The sequence below is a fragment of the Mauremys reevesii genome, linkage group 5 (assembly GCF_016161935.1).
Source record: "Mauremys reevesii isolate NIE-2019 linkage group 5, ASM1616193v1, whole genome shotgun sequence".
NCBI lineage: Eukaryota > Metazoa > Chordata > Testudines > Geoemydidae > Mauremys > Mauremys reevesii.
Window position 1 is genome coordinate 36,951,052 of NC_052627.1, and position 20,171 is coordinate 36,971,222.

At 40.0% G+C, this 20,171-nt stretch overlaps 2 long non-coding RNA genes across 14 annotated transcripts in view; one reads left to right on the top strand and one right to left on the bottom strand.

Annotated features, from left to right (window-relative positions):
- LOC120405876 overlaps positions 1-20,171 on the bottom strand; it is a 165,681-nt gene that overhangs the window by 51,198 nt on the left and 94,312 nt on the right. For 2 of the 12 annotated variants that reach the window (XR_005598951.1, XR_005598946.1), the window contains one exon: positions 8,445-8,625. The exons of 7 other annotated variants lie outside the window; for them this stretch is intronic. This is a non-coding gene — a long non-coding RNA (uncharacterized LOC120405876). Of the gene's footprint in view, positions 1-8,444; positions 8,626-12,577; positions 12,965-13,689; positions 13,884-20,171 lie in introns of those variants that run through there. 3 more of the 12 variants (XR_005598954.1, XR_005598953.1, XR_005598955.1) reach the window with 3 other exon arrangements.
- Positions 12,838-19,799, top strand: LOC120405878. Of its 2 annotated transcripts, none has more exons than XR_005598960.1 (4): positions 12,838-12,930; positions 14,363-14,625; positions 16,940-17,105; positions 19,665-19,799. It is a non-coding gene; the product is annotated as an uncharacterized LOC120405878 (long non-coding RNA). The 2 variants fall into 2 exon arrangements; XR_005598961.1 differs by having other exon boundaries at positions 12,839-12,930; positions 14,430-14,625.

The following is a 20,171-nucleotide window of genomic DNA, read 5'->3' on the forward strand; positions in this document are numbered from 1 at the left end:
TGTACAGTAGTACAATTTAATAAATTTAGTCTGTGTCTGCAAGTTTTCCATGAATGGTTTAAGAAAACATGAGCCACACTCCAGTTATTCACTACTCATAATTGACTGTTCATGTATGATTAGTCATCTAAGTCACATGGTGTTATTTTAATCTCCCCAGTTGGGTGACTCTCAAACCTACAAAGAACTTTCAAGTTGGACAAAAACTTATGGCACAAACAGTTGTGAAAAATACATAATTTTCCTAAAGCTAGTTGAAAGACTTCAAAACTCAAATGTTTTCAATAGTGCAAATTATTTTGCAAAAAAATTAGCTATACCTTTTTGTCAAAGAATGTGTCCCTTTTTTCATACCAGTGATAATACTAACATTTTAAATGAACATTTCCAAGAACAAAAATGAACTGACAGGAATGCTTGTAGAAAGGCAACAACAATAGTCATGATCATCAAAGCAAATTCATGTTTTAAATTTGAATGAATACTTTACAGTAGTATATAGGTTTTTAAACAATTAATGGTTAGGCAAAGATATTTTTATCCTTCATATAATGGGGCTTTGAATGCCAATAAGACTTCTTTTTACCCAGTCATTTTCAGGTTGGAGAACTAAACACCTTTTATGAATTACAAAAAGTTCACAAGTTCCCCTCTATTACAAGATAAGTATAGCACAAGAAGTGGGTAGTGCTGACGGGGGCATGAGGCGTAGCAGAGGATGAGCTGATTCAGTGGATCTCCATGACAACCTTGCTGGCAGGAGAAATTAAGTGGGCCCTAGTAGAGCCGGTCAAAACATTTTTAATTAAATGATTTTTCACTGAAATAGGCTGTCTTGACGCCAAAATGTTTCAGATATGTATTGGTTTCAATGAAGTTTTAGTTGGGAAGGTTTCTGAGCTCCAGATGGATTCTTCAATAGCAGAGAGAGAGAGAGAGGATGGGCCAAACCGAAACCCTCATCATTTTGATCCAAAGAGATGTCACAACACAATTCCATTTTGCAAAAGGTTTTGTTTTCATTTCAAGGCTGAACAAAAACAACTTTAGAACCTACCATGGGAGGAGCCTCAAGAGAGGGCAGATGTCATTACTAACATCAGTCTCTGTGAACCACAGTGGGTGGGGGAGGAAATCCCTGGTCTTGGGTTTAATTTATAATTCATCCATACTAGTTTGTTTGAATCTGGCCCAGCATCTTGTGTTACACCTTACTCTGAAATTGCATCTTTTGACTCAATTAGGCAGAGTTCAAAGAAATCACTCTACAGCTCATAGGGACGGAATCCCACAGTCCTCATGTTGGATAACAGAGCTGGCATTGGGGGAGGCAGGGGGAATTAAGATGTACACTTGCAGTGGGCCAAAACCAGAGGGAAACAAACAGCGAACCACTGGAAGCTTCTATATCACAATTGTAAAAGAAGAAAAAAAAATTTAAAACCAAGCCTGCAAGTACAATTTGTAATGAACAGTTCACATCCCGGAAACAACCTATACAATTTCACTCAGACACCCCCCCCCCTCTCTCTCCTTTCAAGATTTGGTACATTTACATGCCTAATTCTACCATATAGCTAGATGGGAACAGACCCTATAGAGTTGCTGGAGTCTGTTCCGAGGAAGATTGGCAAAGAGAGAGAATGAATTGCCTCTTTTGCTAAGGAGGTCGATCTCCCCACATCAGATTTAAAGAAATTAGCAACCCACTGGTGGGAAGTTAATCACTGTGGTTGCCCACATTTGGTCTAAATGCTGTGGAGTATCTTGGTTCATTTTCCAAGTCTCCTTATGTCTTTGCTTAGCTCTGCTAGGCACGTAACCACAGAGGAAGAAGAGAGATGATCCACTGACAGCTAAATTAACTTAAAATCTACTTTCTTTCTCTACCTCTAAAGAGAAATATAGCAGTGTATGTCCCAGATCATCTGCCTAAAAATCTTCTATACAGCCATGATTATACTGCAGCAACACAAGCTTCACCCATATTGCCTCATCAGTGTGCTAGAAAGACTACTTGCAGGGACAAGAAGGAAACTAAGTCTCAACATCCATCAGGTAATAAATAATTCTTACACACACACACACACACACACACCCCTACGTTTCATCAGAAGATCTTAAAACAGTTACAAAAACAAATAGGCAGTTTTTCATCTGATTTTACAGATTAGGGAAACTGAGGCCCAGAAGGCCCAGGTCACATGACAAACACATGTAGAACAGAACCCAGATCTCCTGACTCCCCCTCTTTTGATTTCATTACAAAGAACATGCTATCGCCAAAACCATGCTGTTATACTTGGCCAGTCTACTAGCATGAATTCCATTTAGTGCTAGTGATTTTATGACATGGACACTTCATTTGTTTCATGAAGAAAATGTGTTGATTTTCCAGTCATTACTGATCTCAGCTACATTCACATTGGCAATTTTCAGGAGATGGGCCTCAGATCTCATTACTAGTCAATCCCTGAGTCACCAAGATTTATTTATTTATTTATTTATTTTTGGACAGGTTTAATTCTAAGTGTAATCTCTACTTTTTCCAATTTGCTTGTTAGTTAGCATCGGTCACCCACTGGCTACTGCTTCATGCAATGTCCAACCTAATTAGAGAGCTTTAATTGAACGAATAGAAAGGATGCAACTTTAGGTCTTAAACAATTTGCTGCTCTTACAACATGTGCTGATTTGCCCCATTGTTGTCTTCACTATAAAATGGATTGATGGGGGGCTGCCAAAGGAATTAGTGTTTAATTAAGCCCTATTCACCTTGGATCACCAAAATTGTGCTAGTTACATTCCTGGCTCTGCCATTTCAAGTAGAACTTTTCAAACAGACAATCTTCTTGTTTAGACTGTGCCCAACATGGTTTTCACCATTTTCCAAAACACAGAGGAAAACAAAGTCCCTGATCAAAGACTGTATTATCAAACAAAGCCATGGTTGTAACTATCATGTTTTGGTACTCCAGTGCAAGAGTGCTTTTTGTAACAAACAAAATAGCATCGATAAAAGCAATACTAAATGCTATCCCACCACAGAGTTCTAATACATTAGAACATGGGCCAAAATGCTACAAAGAAATCACATGGATGGACTTCCGTGCCTGGGTTGAGGTCCACATGGATCTCATAGGACCAGGGCCATGGTCTCTAACTGCGTGAAGCGTGGGTGCACATTGTACTACAATTGTGGGTGTAACTGTATTAATAAGTATTTGTGTACACAAGTCTACACAAAAAACAAAATCTGAGCATGAAATCCTAGGCCACTGAAGTCAGTGGGAGTTTTACTATTGACTTCAACAGAACCAAAATGTCACCTTTAAACTCTAGCTTTTCAACTTGACACTCAGTGATGGACTGAAGCCTTGGGGCTACATTCTGCTCTTAGATGGCCAGTCTGAATCCCTGTACCGTGCCTCCACTGCAGTGTAAATCTGGAGCAACTCCACTGACATAACAGAGGGGGAAAATTTTGGCCCTCTACACTGAGGTGACTTAAAATGTCTGTTGTTCAATATAGCTTATATTTGTTGTGTAAAAGGTGGTCATTGTGTGGCTATATGATTTCACTATTGGTGCCCTTAAGATTTCAATTTGAGTGACATCAAAAATTCCTAAAAATTGTCATAAGATATTTAATGATGTTTGTTAGAGAAGATCCTGTTAGTATTTTTCATAGATTCAAAGAGTGTAAGGCCAGTACAGACCATTAGGTTATCCATCTGACTTCCTATATGTCACAGACATTTCACCTAGTTACTCTTGTAACAGACCAATAACTTGTGCTTGTCTAAAGCATAATTTTCAGGAAGGCATCCAATCTTGATCTGTATTGGATAGTTCTCTGAAAACATCCACTCAATGTGCAGTAGCAGTCAAAACAGCAAACAGAATGTTGGGAATCATTAAGAAAGGGATAGATAATAAGACAGAAAATATCAGATTGTCTCTATATAAATCCATGGTATGCTCACATCTTGAATACTGCATGCAGATTTGGTTGCCCCCATCTCAAAAAAGATATATTGGAATGGGAAAACATACAGAGAAGGCAACAAAAATGATTAGGGATATGGAACGGCTGCCATCTGAGAAGAGATTAATAAAAGTGAGACCTTTCAGCTTGGAAAAGAGATGACCCGGGGGGATATGACAGAGGTCTATAAAAATCTTGGGAGACAGGCCAGTCCTCGCTTATAGACAGCCTCCCAACCTGAAGCAAATACTCACCAGCAACCGCACACCATACAACATAAACACTAACCCAGGAACCTATCCTTGCAACAAAGCCCGATGCCAGCTCTGTCCACATATCTATTCAAGTGACACCATCACAGGACCTAATCACATCAGACATGCCATCAGGGGCTCGTACACCTGCACATCTACCAACGTGATATATGCCATCATGTGCCAGCAATGCCCCTCTGCCATGTACATTGGCCAAACCGGACAGTCTCTACGCAAAAGAATAAATGGACAAATCTGACATCAGGAATCATAACATTCAAAAACCAGTGGGAGAACACTTCAACCTCTCTAACCACTCAGTGACAGACTTGAAGGTGGCAATTTTGCAACAAAAAAACTTCAAAAACAGACTCCAAAGAGAAACTGCTGAACTTGAATTAATATGCAAATTAGATTCAATTAACTCTGGCCTAAACAGAGACTGGGAATGGTTGGGTCATTATACTAATTGAATCTATTTCCCTATGTTAAGTTCTCCTCACACCTTCTATGGGTCATCTTAATTATCACTTCAAAAAGTTTTTTTTCCTCCTGCTGATGATAGCTCATCTCAATTGATTAGACTTTTCCTGTTGTTATGCATACTTCCACCTTTTCATGTTCTCTGTATGTATAAATGTCTCCTGTCTGTGTGTTCCATTCTATGCATCCGAAGAAGTGAGCTATAGCTCACGAAAGCTCATGCTAAAATATATTTGTTAGTCTTTAAGGTGCCACAAGTACTCCTGTTCTTTTTGCGGATACAGACTAACACGGCTGCTACTCTGAAACCTATAAAAATCATGACTGGTGTGGAGAAAGTAAATAAGGAAGTCTTATTTACTCCTCATAACACAAGAACTAGGAGTCACTAAATGAAATTAATAGACAGCAGATTTAAAACAAACAGAAGGAAGCATTTTTTCCACACAATGCAGTGTCAACCTGTGGAACTCCTTGCCAGAAGATGGTGTGAAGGCCAAGACTATAACAGGGTTCAAAAAAGAACTAGATAAGTTCATGGAGGATAGGTCCATCAATGGCTATTAGCCAGGATGGACATGGATGGTGTCCCTAGCCTCTGTTTGCCAGAAGCTGGGAATGGGTGACATGGGATGGATCACTTGATGATTACCTATTCTGTTCATTCCCTCTGGGGCACTTGGCTTTGGCCACTGTCAGAAGACAGGATACTGGGTTAGATGGACCTTTGGTCTGACTCAGTATGGCTGTTCTTATGAAGATATTTTCTACTCATTAAAGTATTTATACAGTGCAATTCAGTCACCTCAATCTTTTATTTTTGATAAAATAAACAGTCTGAACCCTTTACATCTCTCACTGTAAGGCATTTACTCCAGCTCTCAATTATTGTTTGTGGCTCGTCTGCCCCCTCTCCTCTTCAGTTTTTCCAACATCCTCTTTAAGCTGTTGATACCAGAACTGGATGCAGTATTCCAGTACAGCATTCCAAGCCTGAGGTTAAGTCAATATTGGTCTCACTAATGTCATATACAGAGGTTAAAAAAAAAATCACCTCTTTCTTCTAGTCATTACTCCCTGTTTATGCAATCCTAGGATTGCATTAGCCCTTTTTGCCATAGCATCATATTGGGAGCACACATTAAGTTGCTTTTCCACTATGAGTCCTAATTCTTTTCTGGGATATAGTCTCTTATTCTATAGATATGGCCTTCATTACATGTTCCTAGATGTGTAACTTAGTACTTGGCTATAATAAAATATATTTTAGCTGAACAGTCCCAGTTTACCATGCAATCCAGATTGCTCTTTTTGAGTGTTCTGTTCTTATTATTTACCATTCTGCAAATCTTTGTGTCATCTATACATTTTTTCAGCAGTGACTTTTTAATTTATTTCCAGATCACTGATGAAAAAGTTGCTTTGCCTGGCGCCTCATCTTCACTGTGGGCAGACCACGCATTACTTCTCAAATTTAAGTAGACAACTACAATTGTTTGAGAAGTTGTGCTTAAATCTCACTTGTGGTTGTAGGAACCAGTTTTCATAATCATTTCCAGAGTACACTGCACTAGCTATTTGAAGGCTATTAAAAAAAAAATCAGAACCCAAATACCCCCCCCCCAAAGGGGGGGGGGAGAACACCACACCAGCAGCCTGTAGAGGAACCCAGTTTGTATTTGGATTCTTTATAGACTCTTCCTCTATAAAGCCAATTAGGGTGTCTACACTGCAATACATCACTCGTGGCTGGCCCATGTCAGTTGACTCAGGCTGGCTGGGCTCAGGCTGTGGGGCTATAAAATTGTAGTGTAGACGTTTGGGCTCAGCCTGTTCTACGGGAGCCTGTGGGAGGTGGGGGAGGTGGGGAGGTCCCTGAGCCCATGTCCAAACTTCTGCACTGCAGTTTTACTGTCCTGCAGCCAGAGCCCCATGAGCCTGAGTCAGCTGACCCAGGCTAGCCATGATGTTTTACTGCAGTATAGACATACCCTTAAAGACTAACACTGGCCCCAGCAGGTGAGACTTCATTAGTAAGAAGATGAGCTGAATTGCTTTCTCAAGGGGAGGGAAGGCTCAAGGCCACTGTGTCAGTTAGAAAAGCGTTTCATTTTGAAATTGTTAGGGCAAATTGCTTCCAGATCTAATGTTAGCCAATTGTGGCACACATTAATGTGGGCTGGAGGAAGAAAGACTGATGGTAAATCAAAATACTGTTCTCTCAAACAAGCTCAGGGACTCTATCCAGTGTTTATGTTCATTAGTTATAACAGACAAGTGGCCTACTAGGAAGAGCACACCACTTACAGCAAAAGTTGAATGCATTGAGTAAACATTGTGCTTGACAGTTGCCAACCACTCTCTCTAAATCTGCATGTTTGGAGGGATGAGACAAATCTGGGGGAAGTATTCTGATAATGCCTGGCATATTTATGTTGTACTGAAGTGTCCAAACGTTAAGTCACAGATTCATAAAAATCAGAGATGGAAAGACCGGTCTCCTGCCAATTCAATACTGGCAGAACATTCCTGAGTGATTTACTAGCATTGACCAGATGACAAGTCCCTTTCACAGAAGCTTTTTAGTTTTCACTATTTGATTTTGTTCTGCGTTAGAGTGAAAACAAAACCTTTAGAAAGGTTGTGTGAAAATGGTGTTCACCTGTCACACTATGGCTGGGTGGCTAGGGCACAGGCCTGGAGGTTGGGAGACTAAGGTTAAAGTCCCTGCTCTGCCTAATTCAGAGCAGAGTTTATCATCCTCTATCACTCCAAATCAGACAGAGCCAAGATTTGAACCAGCATCTCTCATATCCCAGGCCGGTGCCCTAATTACCTAATTATAAAGTCAGAATGTCTGTTTCTCTCAACTCAAAAACCTTCCTGAGAAGAGTTCTATGGAGCCAAAGTGTTTCAGTTAGACAGCCTATTTTGGTAATAATGTTCCAGTCAGCTCTATAATTTACAGAATAAGTAGAGAGGTTAGTTCACCCACCACCAAAGTTCAGCAGTCTCTGAACTGAAGGGCAGCAGATTTTTGCATCATTACTTCTACAAAGTTTCTTAGGAACGGGAAGGAAAATTTACTTTGGGCTTGTCTACAAGGGGAAATTAACTGGCATCACTAAAGTGAAATAAGCCATTCTGGTAAAATTCCCCTGTGTGGACACTATTCTGGAATAAGAGTGATTTTATTCTAAAATAACTATTCTGCTTCCAGAATGAAATCACTTCTATTCCAGAATAGAGCATGCACACAGGTCTGTTATACCAGAATAGCTAGAATGGAATAGCTTATTCCACAATAGCTATGCCAGTCAATTTCCCCATGCCACCAAGCCCTAAATATCTTATTTTATAGTCTCACTTCAGCTCTCCATCTTCATTTCATGAGACAGATTGCTTAACAAAGTAGAGAATCTAGAGAAAATCCTATATTATAATCCTATACACACACACACACACAGAGCCAAATAGCAGTGTCTATCATCTGTATTTTAAAATGACAAGCATAGTATCTAAAAATATCAAAGCATAGCTCAGATGTACAGTATGCACCCAATAGATAAACAGGCTCATTATAGAACTGTACATCTTCCTCCCCACTAAAATTTGAGAGAATATCATGGTTGCTTGGTTAAAAACACTAAGAATTTAAATTGGTGGGAACTATGCATCAATTAATATGGAAAACTTTTACGCTACTGCTGGGTACATACATTTTCTCACAAGAACTGGTGAAAGTCCTGAAGTGCTGAAAATTTAGGCATTGGGCAGGTAACGTTTTCCAGGCAAACCAGTTTTCAGTTTCAGAGATTTTCATTGCTCCAGGACCATAAAATCTCACTCTTCCTAGCCAGCTTTAGCTCCCACACTTCATTGGCCCACGCTCTCCCCCTCCTGCAGACATCAGACAATTATAATAAATAATAATAATACTATCACCCAGCTCTTGTATAATACTTTTCATCATTAGATCTCAAATGCTTTTAGGAAGGAGGTCAGTATCATTGTCCTCATTTCACATACGAGCAAATTGTGGAATAGAGAAGAAAGTGACTTGCCCAAAGTAGGGCTGCCAATTTTGGTTTGAGGTATTCGTGGAGGTTTCATCACATGACACAACCTTTAATTAAATATTAATCTTTAATTCCTGGAGACTGCAGGACAATCCTGGAGGGTTGGCAACCCTAGCCCAATAGGCCAGTGGCAGAGCCATGAGGTATTCCGAGTCCCAGTAGAGTACTCTATCCACTAGGTGGTATTGCAGAAGAGCAACTCTGCTTGTGTGTGTGGTAGCTCAACTCTTTTTGCAGACCCCTCCTAAAGTCTGCAAGACCTTATCTTAGAAAGCCCGACGCACAGCCCATGGCCACCTTCAGTTCACTTCGCAGGACACAGCTAAGGTAGCAAGTACACATATACAGCACAGCCTTTCTTAGCCTAACATTCAGCAAGAAAAGTCAGTTTAATGTGTTATGGACATATGCAGAAGTAAATTTTCAGAGATTCATAACTTGGTCACATCCAAAGCAATTTTCACAAGGCCACTCAAAGGCAATTCTCCTCAGTGAGGGCTATTTCTAGTTCCTTTTTTTTTACTTTTTGCCTCTGCCCATTTGTGCTGAAAATATGCTCAACAACAACAGTTATAAGAATTTTATTTTTTTAAATAATGGAAGCTGTATTCTCCTCCTCCCCCCATGGTAAATTTGCTTTTCAGTTCAACTTTTAAAATAACATTTCACTCAGGCACAAACTGTATTGGGAAGATTTTCCAAGATTAGAAAACTTTTCTAAATGTATAGGCACTGAAAACGTGAGGTTGGAATGGAAACAGTTTTAACTATGGCAGTTGCTACCATCATGAGTACAATGCAGATTCCTCAAGGTGACTTGTCTGTGGAAGGAACAAGTAGGTCATGAAGAAACATGCACTTGACTCCAATGGCACATTCTGCAGTCACCTAGTGGATTAGCAATAACTGCTTATAAAAGACTTGAGTAATTGGGCTCCAGGGCTACATCAGGCCTTGGGACATAAATCAAGAGGCAAGCAAAATGGATGATTTCAGAAGACTATGACATTGCAAACAAAGCTTCCAGAGGCTGTTTGTGAAATATAGGTTTTGCTTCTGTATCATCTCCCTCTGACCCCACAAAATTGATTTTAAACAAAACAAGAGATCATATAGCACAGAGTCACCAGGGAATTCACTTAGGCAGGTTTACATTTTTCCACATCTCTCACAGCTGGTTATTTGTGAGAATGCTAACGGCTTCAAACTTCTCTCTAATTTCTGATTATTTTCTTTCTTTGATTTCCAACTCCTAACTTTTCCTTTGGTACAATTGTTGGAAGGTTGCTAAAAGGATGAATTTTGACAGTCTCAGCTGTTTGTCTTTAGATTAATAAATACTGGTTTCAACAAAACAGAAACCTTCCTTGTTTTGTAAGTTATGAATGCAAATGAGGATGTGGGTGCTGTGCCATTAGAATAGAAAGCACAATATGTTCTTTCATTTCAAAACCCAGAAGAAAGTTTCCATTGTAGATTAGGCAGTAGGTCCATGTGCAAACAAGTAACATTTTCTATGTAATTACAGAACCCACATCACACTCAGACAAGCAATAAAACAATATTTTGACTGAAATTCCATTTGACGGTCCTGTAAATGTTCTGTATATCCTTCCCAGACATTGCAGAACACGAAGAACTATGTGCCCATGGGAAGCAGTTCTTCTTATAAGCCAACTTTCTATGCCTGTGCACTTCATTCATATACTCCATATACCTGTGTGTGAACAAACACACTAAGCTATAAGTCATCATAGAGATCTCAGACCACAGATTTCATGTATCATCATGAAGAGCAAGAAATACACTGTTCGTCATGCCTCAGGAGGATTCAGATGACAGTGATATTTACACAAGAGCAAAGAATGCTTCAAGAGATTCAGGGCACAGCTGGGACTCTGCCAGGTGGAAGGAAACAAAAGGCAACAACAGAAGAACCAGTAACTTAAGATAAACTAATACAAAGCAAGGAGAAAGAAAGATTGGCCAGTAGGTTCCAGAAAAAGACTGGAACAATCTAGATTGTAAAGGACTGTTAGGTGACAACTGATCATACTGTTTGTATGTGTGGCGGTGATAGCATTACAGAGGTCAGGATATAGCACAGAGCCAAAGAAAATTCTTCTAACAGGGCTGATGAAGCCTTAACCCAGGTCTCCAGCCTTCCCCAATATTTAGCAGTATAGTATCTCACTCAGAAGATCATCTTATATTTTCTCATTTAGCAGGTCAAAGTCTGTCATCTCACACCCTATCGTTACTTAAATCCAGCTCAGTTCTCTTAATAGGCTTTGGTTGTCTTGGCCTGTAGAAAAACAAACCCCAAACCCTCTTTCTGTCTGAAAGTCTCCCCACCATTTGAGAGATGACATATATAGGGCCCAATTCTCTTCTCACTGCCAATGGAGTAACTCCATTGAAAATAGATATAATTAAGAGGAGAATCAGACCCACAGTGCTCAAGTAAAAACAAATGGCTTATTTTATTAGCAAAAAGGATGCTACAAAGACTTACAGCTTTAACTAGTCAGAGATTTATATCAATTCTCTCAGGAGTTATACCTTTTACTTTTATTACATTCCACAAACCAGTCGCTTCATACTTAATGTAATTACAATACTGTATTGCCCTTTTTATGCTTTTTCATATTTTTAACCTTTTCCCAATGTAAAAATAACTTTTAAAATAAAGCATAGCAGTTATAATAAATGACCTAAAGGTAGAGGAGAGCTGGAATGGGAATCATGTAACAGGGGAACTCTCCTGTTAAATATACATTAATTTATTTTCAACAGAACCACATTTCACCACCACCACCTCTGCAAATCCTGAGATTTCCCTTACATTACACCTGCAGCTGTAGTTTCAGGAAACAGACTCAATATAGATTCAAATAAATACTTCACACTTTCCTACGAACATTTCCTCTATACTTAGGGTGGTCCCTTTGCCAAATGGATAAAATCACAGAGTTCAAATTAAAATTTCATTACATCCATCAGCACTAACCAAAGTGGATCCTCAATATAGCGTGTTTATGTAGAAACTGAGAAACCTTGGCATTTCACTAAAACAGACTGGCTGCAAGTCCAACACATGACACCTCATGCTCAAGTCTAAGGCACCACTATTGCTGATTCACATGTATCACAGTTCATCTTTCTTCACTCAGTGCACAGTTGCTACTGTCATCTCCAGCTCTCACTAAACAAACATGCTGGCATTTGCCTCTGCTTCTTGTCACTGGAGTCAGTCATGCCATCATAGCCATCTTTGCTACTCCTTATTTCTCCCCCCAGCATCTGAACCCCAGGCCTAAATTCAATAGTCAGCCAGGGGTATCCCTAGCAAACTAGATCACTGCAGAGCCTTTGTAGACAAACAGCCCATGCCCCACTACTGCTATACCTGATCTCCAGCTTAACTATGACAACTCTCTATTCCTGGCTTGATCCTGAACTGTGGAGAAGAGAGTCCCTTAACAATACTTTAAAATCTTAGATTCAAGAACTGGAACACATATCACCAGCATTTCTGAATAAACACTCACAACATCCCTTGGAAGTAGGTCTGCATTCATATCATTTACAACTCAGGGGGAAACAGACACAGAACTGCTAAATGCTTTCCCAGGGGTACAGAGCAGCTTTTAGCTATAACCACACCCCTCCCAAGCACTGCTACTAGCCCAACTGTGGCTCAGACAAACTAACTCAATCATTACATTAGATTTTCCACTACTTAAGTAGGGATCATCCCCTTTCACTGGTACCTGAAACTTTGACATAGAGTATGTTCCATCTGGTGAGCATCTCCGGGTCACTTTCCCTCTGAGTATTGCTCCTTTATTTAAGAAGGCTTTCTGGGGTAAACTCTCATGCAAACCATTTCTTTAGTCCTCAGAGAGGCTTGCCTTCGGTTACTATCTGAATAATCCCCTCCTTTCTAAATTGAGCCTGACTTCTTCCGCCTTTCTTAAAGGGCCACACCCAAAGCAGCACATGCTATACAAACACAGGCCACCATTTTCGAAAGTCACTACTGGTTTGGGGTGCCACTCTTGAGAGAAGGGAAGAAAGAGCATTTGGTGCTTCCTGAAAATCAACACCAGTCAAGGCATCTCAGGTAGGCCACCACAATCACTAGACTAGTTGCTTTTGGAAACCTTAGCAGCAGCACTTTCAGGACACTAGGAGCCCTCTCATTTCAGAAATGGTGCAGTCTCAAAGACAGCTGAAATCAATGTACCAGAGTGAGAAATGAGTGACTGGTTTTGAGGAAGAAAATGAACCCCAGAGGAACAATTAGGATCCTTAGCTGGTTTTCCTTCCTCCCACCCCCAACGAACAGTTCTATAAACTGTCATTGTATCTTAGGTAAGGGGGAAGGATCAAGAACTCTTATGCAACTTCAGAACTCGTTATCATTCATCAGTTTAACCTTCAGTGATGCAATTAGAGCTAGGCTTTGGCATTCTTTTAAAAAAAAATCCAAATCATGCTGAGCTTTAGAACTTTTAAGAGAATACAATAGCCCATTATCCTGCTATTCATAACACTGAAAATAATGACATCCTGAGGGACTAGAGAGGACAGAGTTTTATACTATCATCTAGCCAGCACAACTTCAGCAGGGGAAGATGATGTTATGCTCATCATCCTGATTGCATTTAAGAAAGTACAGAAAATTGCAGTACATATTACACACTTCACTTAGCTTTTAGAAAACCACTGATAAATTCCACATGGTTAGCTATTGGTGAACTGTGAGCAAAAGTATTCTCAATAAGACAGAGCATTCAAAACAAGATTCTGATAACACATAAACATGTAGAAGAAAATATAGTTCTAGTTAACTCTAAGATGACAAAATTAGCAGACTTACCGAGAACTATCCAAAAAAGCTTTTAAAGTTCCAGGATTTGAAACTCCTGCACACATTTATTGGGCTGAGGAGTGGTAACTGAATTCCCAGGAGATGTGTGTCAAACCACAGAAGATCTTATCCTTGTAAGAGACTGTATCAAACAAACTTTAGAAGTGTGTTAATATTTCCATTTGCTAAGCTCAGTCCTTTCAACTGTTCTGGGATCAACAAGAGCCTCACAAACATCAAGTGTGCTTCCATTCAGCCACATTTAGTTACTTAGTTAGTAACTCATTAGTCAGACACTGCAATTCAGGTTTCAACCACTTGCTTTACAAGGAGTGCCATGAAAATGGCTTGAAAATATTAGAGAGCAATGCCATTACTATTTACTAGGACAGAATTTGCTGCAGGAATCTAAGATTCATCCTTGATAATTCCATCTACTCCTGCCTTATTATTTTTGTGTTTCTGTGCAGCTCTACTCACATTAACATTATATGAAAACACTCATTATACTAAATGCCTTAATTTTCAAAGGGATTACAACCAAAACACTTGGAAATTTTATAGTAAAGGCAATGTTCCCTATATCCCACTTCCCAAATGGGAAAAGGCACACCATCAGTATCCCCATGCAACAGCAACATTACTCAAAAGAGAATAGTTGAACCACTTTTAATCCTTGTAGTTGAAGGAGGAAAACCCTGTTTGTGTGGCCAAGAGGATGTGTAAACCCCATGGATTTACATAAACAGGCTCTGCAGCAGGCTGACTGATCCCAAGGACAATATGGAAGATGAAATGTTGGTGACCAGACTTGCTCAGTGAAGGTAAGCTGTGGAGCTAGCCTGGCAGAAAGACTTTTTTGCTCCTTGACTCCTGACTCCCACTCCACTCTCCTTCCTTTTGTTCCACAGAATTTCAGTAACTCACATGAAATTACCACTACAGGTGAGTGAATTTTTTTAAATGGTGAAGGACTATGAATTGCTACTGTGAATGACCATGGATAGTCATTGGGCCATAGAGGGAGAATGACTATAGCTTGGTAGTTAGGCCATTCACCTAGACTGTAGGAGATGCAAATTCACATCTCTGCTCCAGTGACTATTTGTAAAGTAAAACAGCTTCAATATAACAGATTAAGGAAGCTCCATACCAGAATATCCCATAGTGCACTATAGGAGATCCACATTCAAATTCCTACTCCACATTCAGCAGAGAGGGGAACTGAACTCCCAAATCCTAGGTTAGTACCTTAACCACTGGGCTAAAATTATAAGGAGGGCACAATACCCTCCCTCTGGTCATTTTGTGAATCTAGCCTTCATTTGCATGTTTCATTTATCCCAACCTTTTCATTTGCCAAAAATTGGGTTTCAGGTCAACCCAAACTGAAATTTTTGTTTGGAGTTTTAGGAATTGGCAGCAAACTGAAAAAATCCATGATCCACGCATCTCTAGTTACCACAAGTATGGCAGGAGGGGGAAGAGAGGAACTGGATTCTTTTTCCTTCCCCCCCCCCCATAAAAGGGTTTTGTTGGCTGGTAGAGGAGATGTTGGGGGTTTGGCACCAGGAGAAGTTATCTATTGTCCTTCCCTATGATCTACACAAGAGGGGGCTACTTCATTCCAATGGATGCTTGCCTGCACCCTTGTTGACAGCTCTGTTTCAAAGACAGCTCTTATCCAAAGACCGTGTTTTGGGCAGTATGTCCCGTTCAGTCTCCCTGACTGTCTGAGAACTGGGCAGCTTGGATCCACAAAGGAACTTAGGTGTTGCAATGCTCAGCATCACTGCACCTAACTTTTATATACCTCAAGAAACATTTGAACTGCACTGAGATCCACAAAGCCTGAGTTATGCACCTAGGCTCCCTATACAATAAATGAGGCGATATGGGCACCTTAGAATGGGATCCATAAAAAACTAGCAAGCTAGGTGGAAAGCCACCTAAGCTAGCCATTGGGAAATGCCAATGAGAAGAGTATGTTTTAAACCCGGCCCCTTTATGGATTTAGGCATTTAAATCCAGACTGCAGGGAGGCAGACAACTTAGGCTCCTAAATAATTTCTTATGAGAATGAGTTGAGTACCTGCCTCGCTCCACGTAAAAATGACTGGAAAAGGATGAGGTGGCAGCATTCACTTTATAACTCTTAGCCCACTGGTTACAATTCAATTCACCTGGATTCATTTTTTCCCTATGTCGGGGGGGGGAGAATAATTTGAACATAGGTTTCCTACACCTCTCAAGAGGGCTATCTAACCTCTGAACTATGGGATACTCTGTTGTAAGTCTCCCTCAATCTCTCCTGTTGAAGATGTTCCAAGTTTGGAAAAATAATTTAAGTCATTGGAGATCGAGGATCCTGGTTTCCCACTCCCAAAGCAGGTCCCTAACCACCAGGCTATAAAAATCTCTCATATTCTTGCTCTAGCCCAGTGACTAGTTAAGTATTTATACACACTCTAACAGTATCAACAGGAGAGCCTGAGGGAGACCTGCTCCAGATTATCCCATATCTTAGTAGTTAGTGCAAGCACCTGTGAGGTGAGACCTCTGTTCAAATCCTTTCTCCCCCCACCACACATAGAGGGGGGAATTGATCCCAGGCCTCCCACAGCCAGGTGAGTTGTCTAATAATTGGGCTAAAAGTTATAAGCACCACCACATTTGGAATGGGCCCAATCTGGTAGCATGCTTACTAGATCAGGCCCCAAAGGTGAGTTAGGTGGAGTCATGGATCATGCTGGGAAATAGGAGTCCAGACGCCTAGCATGAGGCGGCAGTGTTTATGCTCCGAGGAAGAAACTTAGGTTCCCAGGGAACATTAACCCTGAAAATGTAGACACCAAGTTTAGGCACGTACAGGGTTAGGTGGCAGCTGAGCAGGGCTTTTGTGACTTGCCTTAGCATCTAAACCTGGTGTTTAGGTGCCTAAGTACTTTTGTGAATCTGAGCCTTCATTCTTTTCTTTATGAAGGCTCCTTGAATTAGAAATTCACTTACCCTAGTTTGAGACAGCTCAAGTCAATTGACATTCTGAATATGCGGCAAAGCCCTTTTTTTTTTTTTTGAATTTGCATTTGGAAAGGGATGAAATGGCTACTTTCTACTTGCCGGTAAAGGTGAATTATTTTCTTGTTTGTTTAAATCAAAATAAGTAAATAACTATGGCTGAAAGTGCAGTTCAGTTAATAACAATGAGTTTTCTAATCCAGTACTACAATTGACTAACACATTTCCTCCAACTTTCCAGAGCTTTGGTGACCAATTACACTACACCTTTTTTCATGATGTAATTTAACTTCTGCTTCCATTGAATTACATTACAAATGCTTCATATACAAAAGGCAAGTTCCCAGGTTCCCAAGGACAACCTTATAGAGAAGGATTGGCACTTTGCAGTATGCAGAAAGACTGATGTAAGTATCAACAAGTATACTGAGCGATACTCTGACCCTTAATGACATTGGCCTATTTCCCTCAGGAAGATTAATGGCTGATTCTGCAACTGTTAAGTTGAGTAGTGCCTTGTTCTGTGAGTAGTTTCATTTATTTCAGTGGGACTACTCATGGAGTAAGGTGCTACTTAGTGTGAGTAAGAGTGGAAGAATGTAGCTTTAAATGATGAAAATAGGCCTACAGTATGGCATGAAGAAAATCAAGTTTGCTCATCAAACAATATGAGCAAGGGGCTCTGAAATCAATGGAAGCTGAGTCATTGACTTCAAGGGGGGAAAATAGCTGGAATGAGAGAAAGTAAATCTTGTCCCTGTGACCCAGCTTCTTCTTTATTGTCATTCTTGGTAACTGTAGACTTAATAAGGAGGGACTCCACTACTGCCAGGAATTCTGCAACCTACATGATGTCTGCACTTTAAATTCCTGCACTTCATTTATGAGACATCTGTCAGGAGAGGTGTCAAGTTTCAGAAATCCTCCAGTAGTCAATGACTCCCTCAGATGATTTCTTGTAAAACATATTGGAAGCAGTGGGTGTTGAACCACTGAAACAGAATTTCATTGTTGTATCTCTATTTTTAAAAATAAGTATTGTTCATATATGTTCATACACTGACACTAGCAATTCAGAATAAGGTCGAGCTGTTGGATTTTTTTCATCTCCTTTCTGAAGAACCTACCAAAGTGATCAAATGAAATAGGGATCCACATACATACATACATACATACATGCTCTCTATCTCAAATAAAAGGTTGCAAGCCCATATTGTTACTGCTATAAAACCAATAAACCATCATTGTCTACTCTGATCCCAGGCCAGATTCTCAACTGGTATAAATCCACATAGCTCCATCAATTTCAATGGACTTAAATCGACCCTTCAGTTTGACAGAAGCAGAAAGATAATGTACTGCTTCTCTAATTAATCACCACATTGGATCAATTTCCTCTCTTATTTACATTACTGTGACCATACGGAGCTCTTTGAGGTTTCATGAACTCTCCATATACATTCAGAATTAAATTCTACCCCCAGTTAAGTGCACACAAGTCAATAGGAATTGCACAATGGGGACTACAATTCTCATTCTTATTTAATAATCTGTGTTTAAATTATACACATCTGATAAACCTCTGACTAGAGAAAGGAAGGTCTTGAGGTTCAAATGCAGGATTGAGAGTAAGGCCATCGAGGTTCTAAGTGCAGCTCTACCACAGATTTCCTGTGTGACTTTAGGCAAATCACTTAATTTCTCTCTACCTTTGTTCCTCTGTCTGTTAAACTGAATTAATAAAACTTTTCCACCTCTCAGTAATGCTGTAAGGTTTAATAAATTAATACTGGTTCAGCACTTTGAGATTCTTACATGGAAGACACTACATAAAATTCAAATACTGCAAAGTAGCACAATCTGTGCATTTGAAATGTATAATATTTGCATGAACATGTAGTTCAAGTTATATTGTGATTGTGTGTTTTGTATTATCCTGAAGCTATCAGGCACCTTAATTTCCTGAGAGCATCAAGGTTAATGATTAACATGAATTTCACCCCATCTGTTCACCAAACTGGACAGGGAAAACAAACAAGCCAGCACACAAAAACACAATCCAAGCTTTTTGTGAGTAGTTTCAGTCAGCATTAAGACAGAAAATTTATGTGGGTATATACAACAAAAATAGAAAATATTCACATACAAGGACATGCATATGCTGCACATATCATTTATCAATTTCCACTAGCAAAGAAGAGATTATGATGGTTTAGACAGTGGCCCATCTTCTACTTCTCAGGCATTGGATCCTAAGCCAAATTCAGCCTTGATGCAACTCCACTATATCACTGAAGATACACCATGGCTGAATTTGGCCTCTTAAATTTTGAGACTGCAGAGGCAAGGTGTGCAGAGAAGGACAGTATTCACATTATATATATATATATATACACAGTGAACAGCATTTTCCATTCACATTTCTTGTGGCTTAGTATTTGAGGAGATATTAACTTACAGTTTATGGGCCAAATAAAGCCGTAGTATATTTTTAGTGACTTCAGTGGAGTTGTGCCTGATTATAACAGGGCTGTATTTGACTCTCTCTCAATCTCTAAAATGAATTCTTACTTCTCAACACTCTAAGGAAACATTATTTCTCTTTCAGAATACATGTATCCTTTGTTGCTCAGCCCAATGATATCATTACACTATAAACCAGATATATTTCCTTACTACAGTACAGCATGTGGAGATTAATATTGGAAATGATCTCTTAAATACAGACAGTCTGCATTGGTGACAAGTCGACTAATTCTTTATGCTAGCCATGTAAAAGAATGCCCATTTCAAGCTCTCAGAGGCTTTGACAAACTCTTAAAACTACAATTAATACAAACTCTGGCAATCAACTAATAGCACTAACCAAGCAACAACACAAGTGTAACAACATTTAATAAACCCAGTCAACACGTCCACCTCCACAGTCCCCAATTTCACCCTTCTCCCAACTCTCTATGAACCAGGGAGAAAAGATCTGCATTGCCGTGTGCCCTGAAGGTTAACAGACTTGGACTGTTCTGTACCAAGGGGAAGAGGAGCATTTCAAAGGTGCAGGGCCCTAATGGAGAACAGCTTGCCAGCAGCTCATTCTCTTTTAACACCAACAGAGCTTAGCTCAGGCATCTCCCTTTACTGTGACCATGGCAGTTGCTCATATTATGCATCACTAGTCATGAAGATGATGCTTGGCAATTCCCAATTGTCTGGACTCCAGCATGAGGAGAGAGCACAAGGAACCCCATTCCTTCACCATAGGTACAGCTATGCAGAAGGCAGTCATAGTTTGGCTGGCTGTGCTCAGAAATCCAAGAGAAGAGAAGACAGCTAGCTGGCAGAATTTAGTATCAGGTCTTACTAGCCCAAAAGTGGCATATCTGGCTAGTGCAGGAGTGTGTCCATGGTGGTTGCCCCCGGCCCTTATGCATAGAAAGCACCAGGAGTGGTGTGCTATGGAAAGTATAGGCTACAGC